At 34.7% G+C, this 19,271-nt stretch overlaps 1 protein-coding gene across 1 annotated transcript in view; it reads left to right on the plus strand.

Annotated features, from left to right (window-relative positions):
- Positions 1 to 19,271, plus strand: part of LOC309589876 (adhesion G protein-coupled receptor A3-like) — a gene marked incomplete at its 5' end in the record, with an annotated part of 283,649 nt that overhangs the window by 206,694 nt on the left and 57,684 nt on the right. The window lies entirely within an intron of this gene.

Genomic DNA, 19,271 nt, shown 5'->3' on the forward strand with positions numbered 1-19,271 from the left:
TTTATTTTATGTACAAAGAAATGATTTCCCTATACCTTCATATTAAATTATCATTGAATGCAATAAAGACATGTTTCTTACTGGTAACTAAAATTTGAAACATGAAGTATCTGGTTTTGAATCCACATTACAAGAAAGCTAACTATGCAATGGTGCTCTTAAACCTTGAGAAACAGAAGAAGAATGGATGAAATACTAGTCTCACTGAAGTCCAAGTAAAATTCATGTGCACTTCAGTGTAGCCAGGATTTCTTCTTCTATGTTTCTTTTAGTAAAATCTATCATTATATAAATTTGTTAGACCTTAAATGCACCACACAAATACAAGACAAGAAAGAGTTGTAATGTTCTTTATGCCAAAGTAGCGTTATCCCTAAGCTGCAGACCTGTAAAAATGTTTGATGTAGTTAAAAAGAGAATAATGTGGTTAACATTTAAAGTAAAATTTAGTTATATTAAATCTTGGATTTGAGATTTAAGATAATTGGGCACACTATAATCACCATCTTTGCTGGCAGCTATAAAAACATTATGCAGTATATCAGTTATAGAACCTATCACTGAGTGCAGCACACAGATGGAAGAGAGATGGGGGACAAGACCAACAGTAACTCTGCAAAACAATGTAATTGAATATGCCTTGCCTATTCCTAGCTTTCATCGTCTCTATGAACTTTGCCTAGTCCGGCTTCTGTCTTCTGGGTATCCTTTTTCCAGTTCTGTTGTTTTAACTCATCCCAATCTTCAGATATGTTAGCTATTCCTTATAAAAATAAGGACCAGTTAATGTGTTCCTATACAGCAGTTTGAATTTGTACCAATGATTAAACTTTTTTCTGGACTAAGCCATTACCAGTTGTGAAGTATTTTAAAGTATGAGTTTGTATAGTTAAATCAAAAACCTAATTTTTTTAACAGCAGAGGTTAGGCCACTACTAACACTGCTGTCTTAAATGGTTGTGTTTTTTTTGTTTTTTTTTTTTTTGTAGTTTCAGCTGATTGGACACTACTGTACAAGTCTGGTGATGCACAGAAGCCAGTTTGCTCTGTCTTTTCCTGTGTTATATCTGGGCTGATGAAAATACAAAATCAGAAACAATGCCTTGGCACCAAACTAAGAAATTGCATCCTGAACAAACATGATTAAGAGTCAAGCCGCTGATTAAAACAATGCCATTTTAGCATAGTCCTTTTTTTGAGTGGAATTTCATTTCAAATGCTTATAATTTAAAGCTGAGATTAGCTAGTCAGTTACTAAGACTGTATTAAATGTGTAAAATGAAGTCATCTGTCAAAAATTATGCTATGACAGTTTACTTGCAATTCTTTAAACAGATATTATAGTGAAAGGAACTTCAGGGACTGAATGCACTGTAGGGCCAAAGAACAATTAAAGGTTTAATCACCTCTGTGGTGGTTATGGCTGGTAAAATCTCCCAGGCAATTTGTGTGAACCATTTTATAGTTCCATTTGGTTATGTAGGCACTAGTTTCAAATCATTATATTACTGGACTGCCTTGTAATATTTGGATAGTTCATTTCTGAGCTATCCATTACAGATGAAGTAGACCATAGTGTTTCCATAGAGATGATCCCTCTCTTTTATCTCTTGTCATATAATCCTCCATGCAACACTTTAAATATTGTAACAGAGCAGTGGGCAAAATTCGTCTCTGACATCTACCCCATGATTTTGAGCTTCAGTATTGTGCATTCCTATGAGAATGGTGGTCCTTTGATCCATGTTTACAGAAAATCAGAATGTTGTGAGACAATATATAAGTATAGGAGCAGCTTTCCCTTTTAACTGGTCCATTGTTAAAGAGCTGGTAAACTGTATAGTTTGTTGTCTGGATCATAGGTTTTAAGAAAAGACTTTAAAATTGTGGGTTTGAACTTTCCACTTAAATTCAGAGTGTGTTTTTTTTAAATGAATTTCAGTTGTTTAGCTTGCGGGACCTGAAGGATGGGGGGCTTAGGAGCTTAGGAAAGGGGCTGAACCTCTGTAATACTGGACATATGTTGGTGTGATCTGCAATGAATTGATGTAAGGACAGCATAGAGGCTAGCAGAGCCAATATATGTATATCAAAGACAATAGGAGGTATCTACATGAAAATGACAACCTTTTTAGATCTGTGGAAAAACAATTTCAAAGGCAAGTTTATTTCATATCAGAGACATTTTGTACCTCATTGCAGTACTGAGAGGAAGTCTGCACTCCCGATTTGTTTCAACTGCTCATGGTGTGACTCTGACACCTGGTTACTACCAGGTAAACACAAACATCTGCACAAAACCGTGACTTTCTGAATGTCTGCCTTACCTTGCAGTGTATGTGAGGTTATTTACTGCTGAATAGAGATGAGAAAATCAATTGGTCATTTACCATGTGAGCAAAAGGATACACACTAGAGGTTCTTCTGGATTGAAACATATATAATAAATCTGTTCTCTAGCCTGTCATAGTCCATGTAGCCATCCTCTCCATCACTGTTCTGCCAAAGTAAAGAAATTTGGTTTTCAATAATAAACGATTCTATCTATCTTACACAAACTTTAGTCTACACTCAGTGCTTCTGCCTCTTTCAATACCAGTGGAAGTTGCTCATTGATTAAGCAGGAAAGACCCTCAATGTTTAGGATAAGCGAGCCTACTTGTTGCTGAACATTACAGCAAGTGAAAATACAGAGTCTGGATTTGAAACGATGCAATATTTTTACGAACTAACTCCTGTATGTTCACTGAGAAGCAGAAAAGAGACTGCAGCAAATCCTTAACTGCTGTAAATTAGCATAGCAGTGTAGATTTGAGTGGTTGACGATCTGCTGCATTCTTTCTTGAGCTGTTAATATTATATAGGTGCCATTTATTAGTATTTCCTGAGTGAACAGTCCATGTTTTCTCTTCCTTTAAAACAATGGGCAGATATTAACTTGCATGCATTCTGTTCATTTCGTTAGATGATTTTGTTTCCACAAGGTATATACAGGCAAGTGATAATTAATGTTCACAGAGTGAAATTGCTAACTCTCCTTCACACCCAACAGAAAGGATATGTGCTATACAGCAAATGCAAAATTAAAGTTTTTTTGTGAATCAGATTCTGCCAGAGTTACATCGAACTGAAGCTTTTGCTTGGTGCAAATCCAGCTATATAATTTGACTAAAGCTTATGGTACATTTTCAACAGGGTAGCAAGTTACTGCAAAATGTATATTACACATGCCTTGTATGTGCAGGATCTTTCTCTGTTGCTTTTTTTAATTGAGTGTATGGAAAAAGTACTTTTTCAGCTATTCTAAGAAATTATTTTACAGTTAAAAAAATGGCTCTTTCCAAGTTTTCTATTGTTTAACTTTCAATTTTATACTTAATATGCTATTTTATACAAAAGTTTACCTCTATGCATTTTAAAGAGATAGAGCAGGGCTTTACATGTCACTTTTTTTTAAATTTCAGGTGAAGTCTATTGTTAAATAATGTGGTGTTAGCTTCATAACCAATTGTTTTATTCATTGAATTGTTTCCAAGGAAGCAATACTGTCTGAAAAGAAAGCATAAAGTTTATTGCAGCTGTCAAAATTATTGTAATAAGCACCATGGAATTATAAATATTAGTATAAATTGTTCCTATACACTTAAATATGATTATGGAAATCAATCTAAGTAGAAATATAATCATACTGTTTGTGTATATACTTAAGAATGTGAAAAGATCAATCTTTTTCAAGAAATATGATTAAATAACTCAGAATAATATAGTAATTACATTAGTAAGAAGCACACTGATTTGTAAATTCTGTAGGCCTGAACACCATGACACAGTCTTAAACATCTAAAATATTAGTTTGTTGCCTGTTAGATAGATGGGTCATTGCAGAAGTGCAATGGTGGTGGGTGCTTGCCCCATTGGATAATCAGACCCTCAATTTCATAAAATATCTTTTCATTGGTTTGAGGCGTTCTCTCCTTTCATAAAAAGGTCCTAGATATTAATGCTTTTTAGTGCTTCAGAATTAAAATCTGAGTACACAGCTATAGTATTGCAGATATGTCTGATATTATTTCAGAGGAATAAAAAGAGAAAATATATTTGAGTAAAATGAGCGATGGATGGAATTCCTTATTCATCATCATTTGTTGCAGCACCTTTATTTGGAGAGGATCACTGCAAGATAAGCTATGGAGCAAGTGTCTCTGGGCTTCACTGATGCAAGTGTTTCACATCATGGTGGGGATTTTATGTTTAACCATAACCAACAGAAATATTAGTAAGTGTGTTAAGTAGCAGAAGAGCACTGTGTACAATATTCGATTGTAAAGACTGATTAAGCTTTTGAAAAGGGAACAAACTCTAATACCTTGTCTTAAAATCATGAATGAAAAAAGGATATAGAAGCCTAAGTAGAAAAGAAAAAAAAAAAATCAGACACTTTTTAAAACACTTTCTAGCCCCTTATAATGTTCTGTTCTAAACCATCTGTGACATGCGCAAAGATAATAAATGCAAAAGTTTTGCTTTAGATATTCAAATTGGTACATACAACAATTCTTGCCTACAGACTTGATTTTACTGTCCACTTCTCTCCACCTTAGATAATTATGGACTTCTCTCAGGAACTCTCAGTTCATTATGTACTCACCTATCTATCTAAAACACAAAGTTTGAATTGGCTTAATTGCTTCAGTCAGCCAAGTCTTAAAAATATCCTATTTGATTACCTCCATAACATAAAAATCTTATTTTCACTGTATGAGTGGAAGTGCCAGTCAAAATTGTATCAATTCCTTTATGTATATTTAAGAAGAGGTTAACTGGTCAGAATAAAATAAACATTTTTGGTTTACTCACTTCGTTGATTCAATCCACTAACTAGCCAGACATCACAACTTCTTTCCAAATATGCATTTTTAAATTATTGCCATTCCCTTGCTTCATATGAAAATATATTTCAGGATTAGATTAAAATGTGACCAAATAAATACATACTTTAAGACATTAAAAAGGTTAGTGTTTTTAAGGATTATGAGACTAACAGTAGAATTGAGGTTCTCTGTCTACCTTCAGCGGTTAGCCAGCAATGAAAATAGCAATATGTCTTTGTTAGAATATTTATATTTGGAGGGGAAATGCCAGCCTCTGTAGATAAAAGAGGGTTATTCAAATCTCTGCTTGCTGAAACTGCCATAAGAATAGTAGTGGGAATAGAGTGAAGACAAAAACTCAAGTCATCACAAGTCTCTTCAGCTTTTGGGTTAGCAGGGGTTGCTGGTGTGTGTTTTGGCCTCAGAAACAAATCTAGAACTTTCCTACAAGGTGAAAAACTACTGGCATGTCAAGCATTAGCTTTCCTCTCCTTATCATTCAAATAAAGAAATGTTATTTCCTTCTGATTGAACGATGTATTCTGGGGAAAGGGGAGACTTTTTTTTTTTTCTTGCTTTTTACAGATCTAAATCAGCAGCAACAGAGTGAAGCTGTTTTGGGGGTTTTGCTCCAGCTTTTAACCTGGCTTTTTTAAATGTTATCCTGCATGTATCTTAAAGCCAGACCATGATGTTACTTCTGGAGAGTGGTGAGCTTGCTTTCCCTTCTGAGAAAGTAGAGTTTCTGAGAGAAATCTGAGTTCTTCCATCTAAAGCTAAATGTAGCAGTTACAGCACATTTGGTTAACTTCAGGGCCCCACAAAAGTGGGCTGAATTTGTTCTGAAATGAGAGCTTAAACAAGAGCTCGGTAAGGCAGTTTTCTTAAACAAGCTAGTATTGTATTAGTCACCTGAATATGTAGGGTACAAGGTTTTGTGTCAGAACGCCATTATTCTAATAAAATTATTCTCACAGGCAGATAGATCAGCTGCCCCTGTACTGTTTGGGGAACCACAGGTTGCTCATTTCCTCTTTCTCCCTGTTTCTTTCTCCTACTGTTTTTTTTCAATAGGTTTTAATTGCCTGATTGAGATCTATTTCAGGAGATTTACTAGTAGAGATTAATGTTTAGACATGAAGCTTTCCATCTCAGTTTAGGTTTGTTGACTCCCTTTGATTTGGGAAAGCCATTCAATTCCAGTTCAGTTAGTTGTCCTTGAATGAGACAACCGGTGAGGTTACCTGTTATAAGCCATAATGATGAGCCTATAGAAGTTCTAGTTGTTGTATGTGGAGGCTGAAATGATTATGGGGGTTGCAGAGCTATCCAGAGTTTTAGAAAGGAGAAAAAGAAGAGGGTTATGGTATAGGGAAGAGCAAGGGCTCGATTTTAGTTAGTTCTGAGGCTTAGGAGAAGACAGATACTTAAGAGGAAGAGAAGCAGGAGAGACCAGAGTCACAAAAGGGAAGGAGAAACTTGTAAAGAGTGAGAATTGTTTAATCCCACCTTAGTAAGTAGTGCAATGCAATAGGTGCAAATCTGTGGAGCAAAATAGGTGGACTGAGAATCCAGCATCAACATTATGAGGGCATTTTTTCCAGATTAGCTCTAGTCTGGTCCCACGTAACTCATCAGTTACATTTGGTGACCATTTCATCCAAACGGAATCCACATTGTGCACTGTGAGAGTACTTTGTGAAAGCATGGCAATAGAAATCCCATCAGGAAATTTGTCTGAAAACTGGCATTCAGATATGAATGCGATAGGATGAAAATAATACGTGAATATGAGACCAATGATCCAAATCTAAACTAAAATGTTAATACAGACACACCCATAAGTCTACTGTACTCAAGAAACACACATCTGGCAAGCTTATTCAAAAATTTTGGTGAGTCCTATTTTAGAGGAACGCAGTTGTGAGACCATATTTGTTTTTCTGTTTTTTTAAATTGCTATCTGAAAGACCTTTTCCCTGACTTTAGAATAAATAATCAATCATCTTCATTTTATTTTTTTAATGGTGCCGTCAATACTTTTTTGAAATGTAACAAGAAAACATCCATTAATTTTTAGCAATGCTACTTTAACCCCATTAAGGCATCTTTGACACAAGGGTATAGATTCAGCCTCAGGGCAAAATGATTCACATCTGCCTATGTTGTCATCCTGATTTACTTTTAATTTGCATTTTATTTTATGATATTACATTGCATCTCAATCTAGGAGTTAATGGATTGTTACAGATCTGTTAAATTCGAGTAACAATCATATTTGTTTTCTCGTTGTCGTTTACCTTTGACTGTGCAGCCTTTTTGCTGGCAAAAAAATTGTTTCTGTCTGGGTTTGTGGCTTTGGAGCCCCAGGTTATATTTTATTCCTTCACTTGTTTTCTACCTCTTTTCTGCCTTGAATTCTCTTCTGTTTTTACATTTAAACATTATGCACTCCCATTGTTGAAGATCGAAGTGCTATATAGAAATCCATTTCTTTTTCTTTCTTGCATGTAGTGTTCCTTTCACTTCAGTTTAGTGTAACCTTAAAGAAGGGTTTGATTTCAGTTTGTGCTTGATTTCACATTGCCTGTCACAGATAACAAATGTGTCCACAGTGATCCTGGACTGAATGCATTTCTATGCTATTTCCTTCCTCAATCTTTTAGATATGATTCTGTGATTATACTTATTTTTCTGCCTTTGTCCTCTGACGAGCATTCCCACATAAATGAAATTATTTAAAACTGAAAGCATTATATTCAAACTAAAACTTCTTATAATTATGTATTTTCCTCAGTGTTAGGACTCAATAACTCTCAATCACGGATTAAAACTTATAATAGCATCAGATTCCTTGTAGCCTCTGAAAGTTTTAATTTTAAATGCATTACACATATTCATCCAGTTTTCTTTTCTGATGTATTTTTAAGTTCTGCGATACAACAAGTGCTATACCAGATACCAAATGGGAAATCTGCAGTAATGTTTAGTTGTGGCACTTGCTTCCAGAAAAATGAGTGAGTGTAGAATGTATCATTAATATGTATGTACTTCAGTATGTAACATTAGTAGTTTCTTTAGTAAATGTATACTTTATTTAAGTTTTCTGCCCTTGATTTTTTTTATACTTTGTTACATAAAATGTTACTACTTTATTACCTTTAGTTTGACCATATGTTACATTTTTAGTAGCTTAACCATCTTTTTTTCAGCATTTACTTTCCTCTGTGTCCCTACGCTCAATATACAAATGCACAATTGATATGTGTTTTTTATGTTGTTATGGAGGTTCTTGTTTTCCCTCTCCTCATAACAATACATCCTACCATTCTGCAAGCAGACCTGGCCACCATTGCCATTATGTGTTTATGCAATGACAATCAAAACTGACTGTTCTCTACTGAAAGCATGTTTGGTGATCAAAAGGATCTGAAAACTGCCAGGTGGCTGCTTCATACTGATGACCAGTATGCAATTGTATGATGTTTCACCAGACGTTGTAAATACGATATAAATTTGGTATATTCCTGTTCCCTCTCTCCTTTATAGCTCAGCTATTTCAAAAGTAACTGGGCTTTCTCTTTGCATTTAATTTGATTATTAAAAACAAAACAAAAACCTGCAAGTTTACTAGAAAAGGAACGTATATTGGAATTCTGCAGCCCAGGAATTATATTCCAAGTTTCAGATTATCTTCCCAGTGGAGAATTACTGACTGATACTTTTGGATGAAGGTGGATTACACTTTATTTTCCAGTAAGAATCTGTATATTGAGCATACACTGATGATATTAGTGATACTACCCAAGGTAATCAACAGCATCATTCAAATGTAAATTTTAGAAGATTATTAAATAAATAAATATATTAATGCATTTTCCCCACAAACTCTTCTATGAATGCTACACCTTCTCCATATGCAATGGACAAGAAATCATATGCTGCTTCTCCTTTGTAGCAGCACAGTTTAAAGGAGGCCATAAAATCAAAATGAAAAAATGTAAAATCTGTCTAAGAGTACAGTGTTCTTCTATCACTTACTACACTGAGTCAGTTTTACAAAGATGATTGACTAGAAATTTTAAAATACTGCTTATAATAGAACACCCTATTCAATATCCCTTCTTACATGTTCGCTGGGTCAAGAATTTCAGTGGTCCTCAATAGTATATTGACCAGAAGATTACTATTCACCTTTAATTTCTGAGAAAAGTCACTGCAGCTCTCTGAAGATCTCCCAATTCATACTTGGAATTAATGTATTGAGCTAAGTAATATTGTGAAACTGAAAATATTTATTTGTTCTTAAACCAGATTTTTACCTTAGGGTAATACTGAATTTGTTGACTTAAATCATTGTTAGAAATGGTCTGCACAAATTCAAACTGATGCTGTATGTGGGAGACAGCTGGTTGTCATGGTAACTGTAGCGCAGTTTTTAATTCCACTTGGTGAGTAATGCTAACACAATGATGCTGAATAGACCATGGCTTAGCAAGTACAAGTATCTTGCATTCTCCATGTCAAGGTTACAAAGCAGGAAAATGCTGTTCTTCAGACATGCAGACTGAATCATTTTTGGCTTATTGCTTCTGAATAGAGATGTTAAAAAAAAAAAAAAAATTCTAAAAAGCTAGAGGATATAAAAAATATACAGAGAATATGTTTCTGGTGTGTCCCTCAAAGAACCCCAAGAAGGTGATAAAATTAAGAGATGGACTGTAAGGTATTTATACCTAGTGAATACCGTTTTGTTTTCTTATGAATCTATTTGTCACTGCATTTTTAAGGTAGATCTATTGAAGAAATGTGGGTATATCAAAATTTAGAATGGCAGAAGAGCACAAAGTGGCCAATGAATTTTTATTTTTGTGTTTACTTGTTGAAGAAAACAAGACATTAACTGAAGTTATTTCATTTTGTTAAAGTTGAGACATTTACTTAATGCTGTTTTCAAAAGATGATCTTTGCTTTTCAGGTAATGTATCTTGTATGAAAGAAACAAAACACAATAAGTCTAGGTGTAGTTGGGGAAGTAGGATCAAAATCCATTTGTTAGTTTGCTAAATTAGTCTTTTCTAGTTTTATCTAGGCCCTCATACTTGCTGTAAAAATACTTCTTCCTTACATTAGACAACAGTCAGAGAAAAATGGGAATACAGTTTTTACTAGAGTCTGTGCCCTTGTCAGCAGTGTTTTCATATCATTGTAGATATATAGTTTCCAGGACTCAGAATTCCTGCTGATGAAAAAACCTAAGTCTTTCTCATTGCTGAGACAGACAATTTGGGACTCTGCCAGTTTTTCTTGAATACACTGTCTTTCAGCTTATAAGGTTACTTTTTAATTTTCTACATGATGTTAGTCCTTCAGTTGGCATGAGAGACTCAATTTTTTGCTGTATTGATTTTCTTTCCCTTTCCCTCCTTGAGCACATTTCTTTCAGATCCTTGCTCCTAAATAATTAATTCATACACTCAGGTACTCATATCAGCATCTGGTAGTAGCAGTAGTAAGAGTCCAGAAATGCCTGTGCAGGATTCAGCAAAGTACTCCCATCCTATTTAATGCAGAAAGGAAGACTGAGGAGTCCAGATGAAAAGCGTAGTGAAATGGTGATCATATTAAGTTTTTATGTTAGAAAATGAACGTTGCTACTGCCTAAAATAAAGGCATATCAGTTTAATAGGAGACTGGAAGTGATTCAGCAAGACTGATAACACGCTTGGAAAAAAAAAAAAAATCAGTCAAATTTGGCAGTGGAAGCCCTTGAGAAAGTCTGAATTATATACACTGTTGATGTGCCTGACTGATAAAATGAAGCCCTTTAGAATAAAGGCCTTTGGTACAAATTTGTGAACACACTAAGTATACTGATGCCAGAAGAATTGACCTTTGCTGAAAAAGATTAGAAAATCAGTAGAGCAAGAGGGGAAGACCAAAAATATTCAAACCGTTGCGAATGCTTACATATAACAATGTAAAACAATTCATTTTCTACTGATTAAATTGCAAATTTGCTGCTTATATAACTAGTTTACAAGATTTAAAAAGTGAACACTTCATGGCATATAGACCGCTATTTTTAATGAACATGTTGCTGTTGCTTTTTCAGTATACACGCCCTGCAGCACTAATACTTGAAAACTTGTATTAATTCAAAAGCCATGAGCAAAACGAAAAGGCTATGCTTTCCCATCTGCTCCTGCAGTACATTGCAAACTGAAAGCAGCTTTGCATTTGGAAGAATTAAGAAGATTATTGTTATTCCCTTTTGTTTGATGTAAGAAATGGGGAGAGAAGAATGATGTAAGTTCTTAGTTCTCGGTCTTCATTTATTACTATACAAGTTTCATCACATCTAACTTTAGCTAGGTTAACACCTCTCTGAGTATTTGAAGGAATCTATTATATTAGAAATCTACTATATCATATTAGGAATCTTCATTCTCAACAGTCACTGAATGAGAATGAGGGGATGCTCCTCCTGGGGCTCATTCCGACCTCAGTTGGGTTCATGCACTATGTAAGAAGTCTCAGGTGACCTTCTTTGGCATCTCAACTCAAAGGTGCTCGCTTGAGCGAGAGCAATACAGTGCATGCTGCCCCAGAAATATAAAACCATCCTCACCCAATATAAACTATGAGTTTTCATGTAGTGATGACTGATGACAAGAACTGATAATGTATGTTAGTATTTTAAAATCTTAATCAGGAGAATGTCATCACTGTTTCGCAGCAGCTGAGCTACAAAACTTGATTTGACTAGAGGATTAAGATTTTAATTCAGTCAGCTTTTAGAAATGAAATGTCTAACATTGACTATGTCAAGTGACTATTTTTGCAGTAACAAAGCAAAATTTGCACACATGCCTAGGTGGTTTCTTAGCATCTGTGAAATGTTAAGAAATAAGAGTTAGGCTTCTTCCAACCTTCTTCAACTAGCAGGACTGTATAAAGTGATCACTAGATTGGTGGAGACATGGTCTGATGGAAGGTTCAATCTGACCTCACTTCCATTGTGGTTGTTATTGGATTTTACTGTGGATAATGTTAGCAAATATTTTTGATCTTCACATAACCCTGTGACAAATCCCTTAGAAAAACTTAGTAGAATGAATCAAGATAGATTGTCCCTAAGCGCTTGTTAGAACAGATGCGTTCTGGGCTAAGGAGTCTGTCCAGATAAACTAGTAATCTATGATGAGGACAATGAGAGTACGTGATTCAGCTGGAGGTAAAAGTGTTCTGTTTGGCTCTGAATGCTTTTTGGCTGAACCAAAGGACCAATACAACAGATTTTCACATGACCTATACGTACAGTTGGACTTGATGATCTTCAAGGTCTTTTCCAACCTAAAGGATTCTATGATTCTGTGATTCTATACAATGTACTTGCATACACATCCTGCAACATTTTATTTTCAAAGCTTCCTCATGACTCTAGATTGTTGGTGAAAACATATCTGCAAATATATTACTTGCAAGAAGAACAACTTGTATTGTTTCTTTAAAAAAGGAATGGGGGAATATACTATTCATCAGACAATATCCATTTTCTATATATAACCCAAAAATAGAATGGCTTGGAAAAGGGTACTACTCTTAGCAAATTGTGAACTTTCTTTCCAGATGGACTCCTTTCCTCCATTCCTTTTCTATTCAGTTGTCAAGAAAGTAAGACAGGCACAAAGGCTCACACCACCGCACAAATTTGGACCCACTAGTGCTGATAATTAGCTCATGTAAATGTACCTTTGGATAAATCCCGTTAATATCTATGGTCTCTTATTTCACACACAAACATATGTACCAAATTTATGTTTGGTTTTGCTCTAACTAGGTGTTCAGCATGGCATTTGGCTGGAACTGAACTTTAAAGGTGAAATTCTGTCTTTACCATTTCATTGTCATACTGAGCTCAGTATCTTGTCTTTTGTGTCCACACTGGGTGCATTGGAATCCTGAAGATGTGTACAAGACTTCTGGAGCAGGGTATGTGATTTTGTATGGGAGCTTTGGGGACCAGCAGCTACTAACAACTACAGGCACTAGCAGTAGTGGAGTGTCTGTCTTCTCCTTCATACTCAACATCTCAGTTATAAGAATTCTCTTAAAATGTCACTTGCCATCATTGTTATGCATCCACTTTATCACCATGCAACTCAAGGGTCTGGAGATCATAGGTACTTTCATTCAAATGTGAAGACACTTCTGTGACACAGAACCTCTCTCTTCACGGTGTAGCTATACTCACTCACTTTTTTTACATTTCTTCTTACAACACATGCTTTCAGACTGTACTGTAGAAGCGAATAAATCGCCTGAGTGACTGAAATTCAGGAAGCAGATTATTGTTTTGGCAAGTTGGAGACCAAAATATATAAGTTTTTTAAAATCGAAAACTGAGTTTGGGAACAGGAGGGAAGAAATCATATTTTTGTCCTCTTGAGGAGGCATATTTTCTTGACTATTGTGAGGATAGTGAAGTTGTATCTTGTAATAGAATGAATGAAGGTGTGATTGTGCATAAGTGAACTAAAGAAAAGGCGATCTTACCACCTTTCTTTTTCAAATACTTAACTGTCTGTATATAGGAAAGCAAAGGAATGTAGTGATCTCACATCCACTTCTAGAAATGTGTGCCTTGCCCACGTTATGGCTTGCAAGAGTAATGCTGGGTCTGAATTGTTTAATGGCTATAGGCAATAGGGATCATTCCTGAGGATAATATCCAAATCATTCACAATCTGCAGAATATTGAGTCATTTCATGGTGTGGAACTTTTAAATTCACTACCTAAAAGACCCAAATTGCTAAAATTATTTTCAGCAACTTCAGCTTTCGTCCATTATCAGACAGGGGCAATGTTTCAGTAGTTATCAAGCAGCAATGTTAGCATTTCATTGTAGTCATCTTTATGAAAAGGCAGCATCAGAAAAAACACTTGGACTTCTGTACATTTTATGCAATGTAGAAGCTCACATTGCCTCAGGAAAATTATATGAAAATAGTTTATTAAATATTTCTGAATTAATCTTTTTCACTACATTCCCACTTATGTTACTAAATGAACATTTATATTTATTTACCTTAACTAAGCGCGAATACTACATCAGCGAAAATAGAAATCCTATCATCTAGTATGATTAAATAGTTGCAATATTCAGTCATTTTGATTGACTGTATTACCTAATGGTTGCATCACTGTGTACTCATATTCAATAAATGGATATGCACAAATTATCTCAGACTTTAGAAAAATCATAAAATCTGTAATGGTATGTACTGCACTCTATTAAAATGTGTATGAACTGTGCTTAGTACAGAGTGTTTTTTCTGATGCATATAAGCCACCTAGTATACCTTCTTCTTTTAATCAAATTGTATTTCTCCAACTTTAGAAAAATCTCTTTTAACACTTTATGTCTGAGTAGTGGGAAATATTCTCTTTGTTCCCATTCCTAATAGTTTCTTATGTATGATAATTGCTAAGCTATGGACCATGCAGAAAGACAGGCTATTGTGAGGCCTACATTAACTCAATTCACTTAGTTCAAAAAATAAATTAAAAGTGGTCATGGCAAAAGAACCTCATGTATGCCAGTATACCGAAGCTAGAATTCACATGATTCTGTCTTCTGTACTGGTAATAGTTACGTATAACTGAATTCAGTGGTCAATGAGCTGTAAAAGGTATTTGGTTAGTTAAGTATTCTGTATAATGGTGATGCCCTTCCCAAGATCCACGGTGATAGTTTTGTAATTATGTAGCTGAATGTTCCACCTAGACAGCTGATAAGATTATTTACTGTGACTTTATATTTAAAAATTCTAACAATTTAGCATATGCCCATCCCATCCTCTGAGTGCATCTGCAACAATTAAAACCACAGTCTCATCAATGTAATAATAAAATCAAATATGCTTATCATCTCCACAGAAAGATCACACATATTTAATGCCTGAAGATGAACTGAGCTTCTAAATAAAAAGGAAAAATACTCCTTCATCCCAGGCTGCTCAGAGGAAAATGTAGTATTTCTAGGAGCTAATGCATCCCTGAAGGGCCCAGTGAACCAAACTCCTAAGAGGGTGAATCTTCCTGTAGAGCGCACTGCCAGAAGCCATCCTTTTTAAAAATGAAGCTGCAGTGAGTCTCTGTAGGTCCAGAGGAAAACAACGGAAAGTTACAGTGTGAATTTTGGGGTGTGTCCAAAATAAAGCCTTTAAGACTTCAAGAATCTTCCCCCCAAAAAACCCTTTAAATTCCAGTTGAAAACTCATAAGCAACCCTTAAGAACTCTTACATTCCCAGAAAGACCAATTTTATGCATTCTCTGAAATAACTTTCTGCATTATGTCAAGTCTATTGCAGACTCTGCTTGACTTGCAAAAAGGAACCCTGAATTGAAGCAGTCATGTAGCACTGTCTGAAAAGTCTAAAAAGATCCTTAAAATAAAAACTTAATCTAAATTAAATACAAAGACTAATAATTAATATTATAACAAAATTGTGTTGTGTTTCTTATATAAAATTCAGTTGATAAAATGTTGTTCGTCATTATTGATTTTTGTTGTGCTTTACAGTGTTTTTTCCGTTGTCAACATTTGGGCTAAATATACATTACCGTAAAAGGTGAAAAGTTGGGTAAAACTTTGAAATTTTAAAATGATATTGCTGATGTGGAATTTTGGAATACATGGCAAGTATACTAACAAATTATCGGCAGTAAATCATTTACAAATGTGGTTCTTAATCCTTGTTTTTACGTTGTATCTGCTGGAGCGATAATGTTTGAGGTTGTTGGGAGATTCATTGTGTTTTCTGAGGCTTTTGCAGAATCACCTGTTCAACTGATACTCGAGTTGCTTCAAAGACTTTTCAAGTCACCACAGTATCAGAGTTAAGTATTATGGCCCTACCTATAGGTGCAGCCTGAGTCTATGGGAGATTGCTAGCCGATCCAACAGCGTAGAGAAAGTATTTTGGTTTTTTTCAGAGCCACAAGGTTACCCACTAGTGCTACTACTGATGCTACTACAAATGAAGGATACCTTCATTTTGTATTCTATTTCATGTAGAGTAAATCTGGGATCCTTGTTTAGGAATGGTCGTGTAGTGATTAGGGTGATTCCATTTTTGTGTGATTCTATGTTAGGAACATTTATCTGAGCGTCAGTAGTTAACAGTTATCTGTGACGGGTATTGCTGTCTTGACCATCACACAGTATAAGGAATTGAGCTCTTGTAACTTAAGCACTAAAGAACTCTTCAATGTTAAGGACAAAAAGTAGGAAGATAAGTAATAGAAATATGCCTATGTCTTCATTTTTTACTATTCCGTGTGAGATCTCTGTGTAATTGTTCTATTTTTAGACATTTATTTTAAGATTTCTAAAATAGATGTCTGCATTAAATAAGTGGCTCAGTTTTCAAGTTTGCTGACTGTCTGCAGCTCTTACATGTGTGCAGAATTTTCTCTTGTTTCTCAAAAAAATATTAGTATCATTTCCATGCTCAATGTTCTTTTATTGCAGATGTGAGTCACTTGAATCTACCACGACTATAGTTTTTTCAACTCTTTCTCTTCTTAGTGAGATTTTTATGAACTCTATTAGCTGTATACTGGGGATGTAAATGGAAGTAGGAAGTTCAGGAATTCCTTTATTCAGGAATTCATGAGTTCTCTAAAGGAATTTTAGACACTTCTTGTAAAATAGAGAATTAAACCAAAACTTTGCTAACTGCATTGTGTAATTCTATCATAAAGTTTTCAAATACTCTCTCAAGAATAGGTAACTTTTTTGTATGTGTCCATAATCTTTGAAAGCTATTTTGTCCTCTCTGTTATAAAGGGCAGGAAACATTTTCATACTTTTAAGCCTGCATTTTTGCTCTTGACCAATGTCCTATTTGTCCTTATGCTCATGCTGGCTATTTGCTTGCATGAGTCTTCTTCCTCCCTAGATGCTGTTCCTCTGGTATTTTTAAGAACAGCAGGCACAGCCTCTTCTTTCATTTTGCTAGGCTAACAAAGCTAAACTCTTTTACTCTGCACTTGTGAAACAAATTATTCATTCTAATGGTGACCCTATTAACCATCCTCTACACCCATTCTATTCTGGACTGATTTTTTCTGAGCCCAGTTGACCAAAATTGTGTAGCATATTTCTGATTAGGCCTTTAAAATCAGAGTATTTCCCTGTCTAATGAAAATGCATTGCCTTGTATGTTCTGGACTGTATTTGTCTTTCATTGTTAAATCATAGTGACTCTGAGTCATGCTGTGATCAACCAGTGCTTTCAGGTCCTTTTCCTGTCTGTTGCTTTCCAAAGTGGTCTGTTTCACCAGTTTATAATAGAATTATGAATCTGTAAAACGTGATTTTGTACGTTGTCTTAGGTGATATTCTTCTTTGTTTCAAGGTCATCAAATGAAAATTTGAAGTCCCCAAACTGATTTTTGTAGAAACTTTGGATATATTCACTCCAGCCTGTCTTCCCCTTTCAAAGTAAATAATTGTATTATCAATTTTATCTTGTTCCTTATTCACCTGACACTATTTCTACCTCATTCTCAATGTCTTAGCTAACAGTTTTCTACGTAGCATCCAATATTTTATTGAAGACCAAAGAAATTAGATGAATTGTATTGCCTTGTCTAGAAAAACAGTTATCAAGGAGGACTATTGTGTGGGTCTGGCATTATTTACCTTTGGTAAACCTGCCCTGTCTGCCTTTGTGTTACCTTTTTCTTTGATTTTTTTTTTTTTTTTTCTTTCTTTCTCTTTTTCCCTCACGGTATCAGCTTAACAGGTCAGTTGTTGCTTGTAGAATTCCACACATTTTCCTTTTCTTAGAAAATAAAGTATTACCTCTTCATTTCTCTCTAGGAATCTATATAAATTTTGCTTTTCACTTTGCTAGTCATCCCTGAGCCTTTCCAGACTTCTGTTTAAATGGCAGTCTAAAAAGGGTAGTTAAACTGTGACAAATCAGGAGCAAGGTTATGTAGATAAGTTAACGTAGCCGGGGATCTCTGACTTTCCTTGCTTGTTATCCTCCCATTTTTTTAAAAAAAAAAAATCAATCCTGTCTCTTTTAGGACCTGTCAGATTGTTTGTCATTGAGTATGTGACTTGTGTAACCATATTTCTTCAAACTGGCATTGTTTCCATTCATTTTACAGAACCTTTATTTGGCATTTTCCCAGACAGTCTAAATTTTGGGGGTTTATTGTTAATACTTTTCATACCAGAGAAAGAGACCAGTACTCACGTACAGTCTGCCTAAGCCTCACAGCACTGAGCAAAATGCCTGTCCTTATCTCCTATATCATGTGCTGAGATAATTCCAAAGAAGTGTTATTTAAATATCTACCAGGAGAGACAGCTGAAAAAACAATTTTGCACTTCTTTGTTATGTTAACCACCAAACCTTTAAAATAAACTCCAAAGTGAAATCTTCAGTTGCTTCTAAGGAGCGGCTGTCTTGTTTGAGGGCCTAAATAAAATCTATTGTATATGTATAAATACTTTATTTGCTTGATTTTATTATGATGACCACACTGTTAACTCAGTATTATTTAGTAATATAGGCTATTACCTGTAGAGCCTGGTTTCTACTTTTTGTTTACTGCTACTGTAACTTTATCTAGCTTGTGCCTGTTTTGGCAACACCCTTGTATCTTTAATAATATATGGCGTCTTGCATCTGAATCTATAAAACACCTCATCAGATTCTTTAAAGTCTGGAAGCAGTGGAGCTGCTTTTCCAGTTCTCTGCCAGGTGTTCAGGTGATTGCGTTTACTCCTCTTTTTTCTTTTTTCTTTTTTCTTTTTTCTTTTTTCTTTTTTCTTTTTTCTTTTTTCTTTTTTCTTTTTTCTTTTTTCTTTTTTCTTTTTTCTTTTTTCTTTTTTCTTTTTTCTTTTTTCTTTTTTCTTTTTTCTTTTTCCTTTTTCCTTTTTCCTTTTTCCTTTTTTCTTTTTCCTTTTTTCTTTTTCCTTTTTTCTTTTTCCTTTTTTCTTTTTTCTTTTTTCTTTTTTCTTTTTTCTTTTTCCTTTTTTCTTTTTCTTTTTCTTTTTCTTTTTCTTTTTCTTTTTCTTTTTCTTTTTCTTTTTCTTTTTCTTTTTCTTTTTCTTTTTCTTTTTCTTTTTCTTTTTCTTTTTCTTTTTCTTTTTCTTTTTCTTTTTCTTTTTCTTTTTCTTTTTCTTTTTCTTTTTCTTTTTCTTTTTCTCCCCTCCAGTTTTCTTCTGACCTCTTGTTAAAATGCTGGTTTTTAAGTTAAGGAAATTGCCGACTGGAAAAATATACCTTGTGACTGTTGTGAGAACTCAGAATTGGAGGCTTTCCTATGAAATATATTTTATCTCAAACAGAAATACTGTGCTTGAACT

The sequence above is a fragment of the Platalea leucorodia genome, assembly GCF_965183815.1.
Source record: "Platalea leucorodia genome assembly, chromosome: 4".
Taxonomy (NCBI): domain Eukaryota; kingdom Metazoa; phylum Chordata; class Aves; order Pelecaniformes; family Threskiornithidae; genus Platalea; species Platalea leucorodia.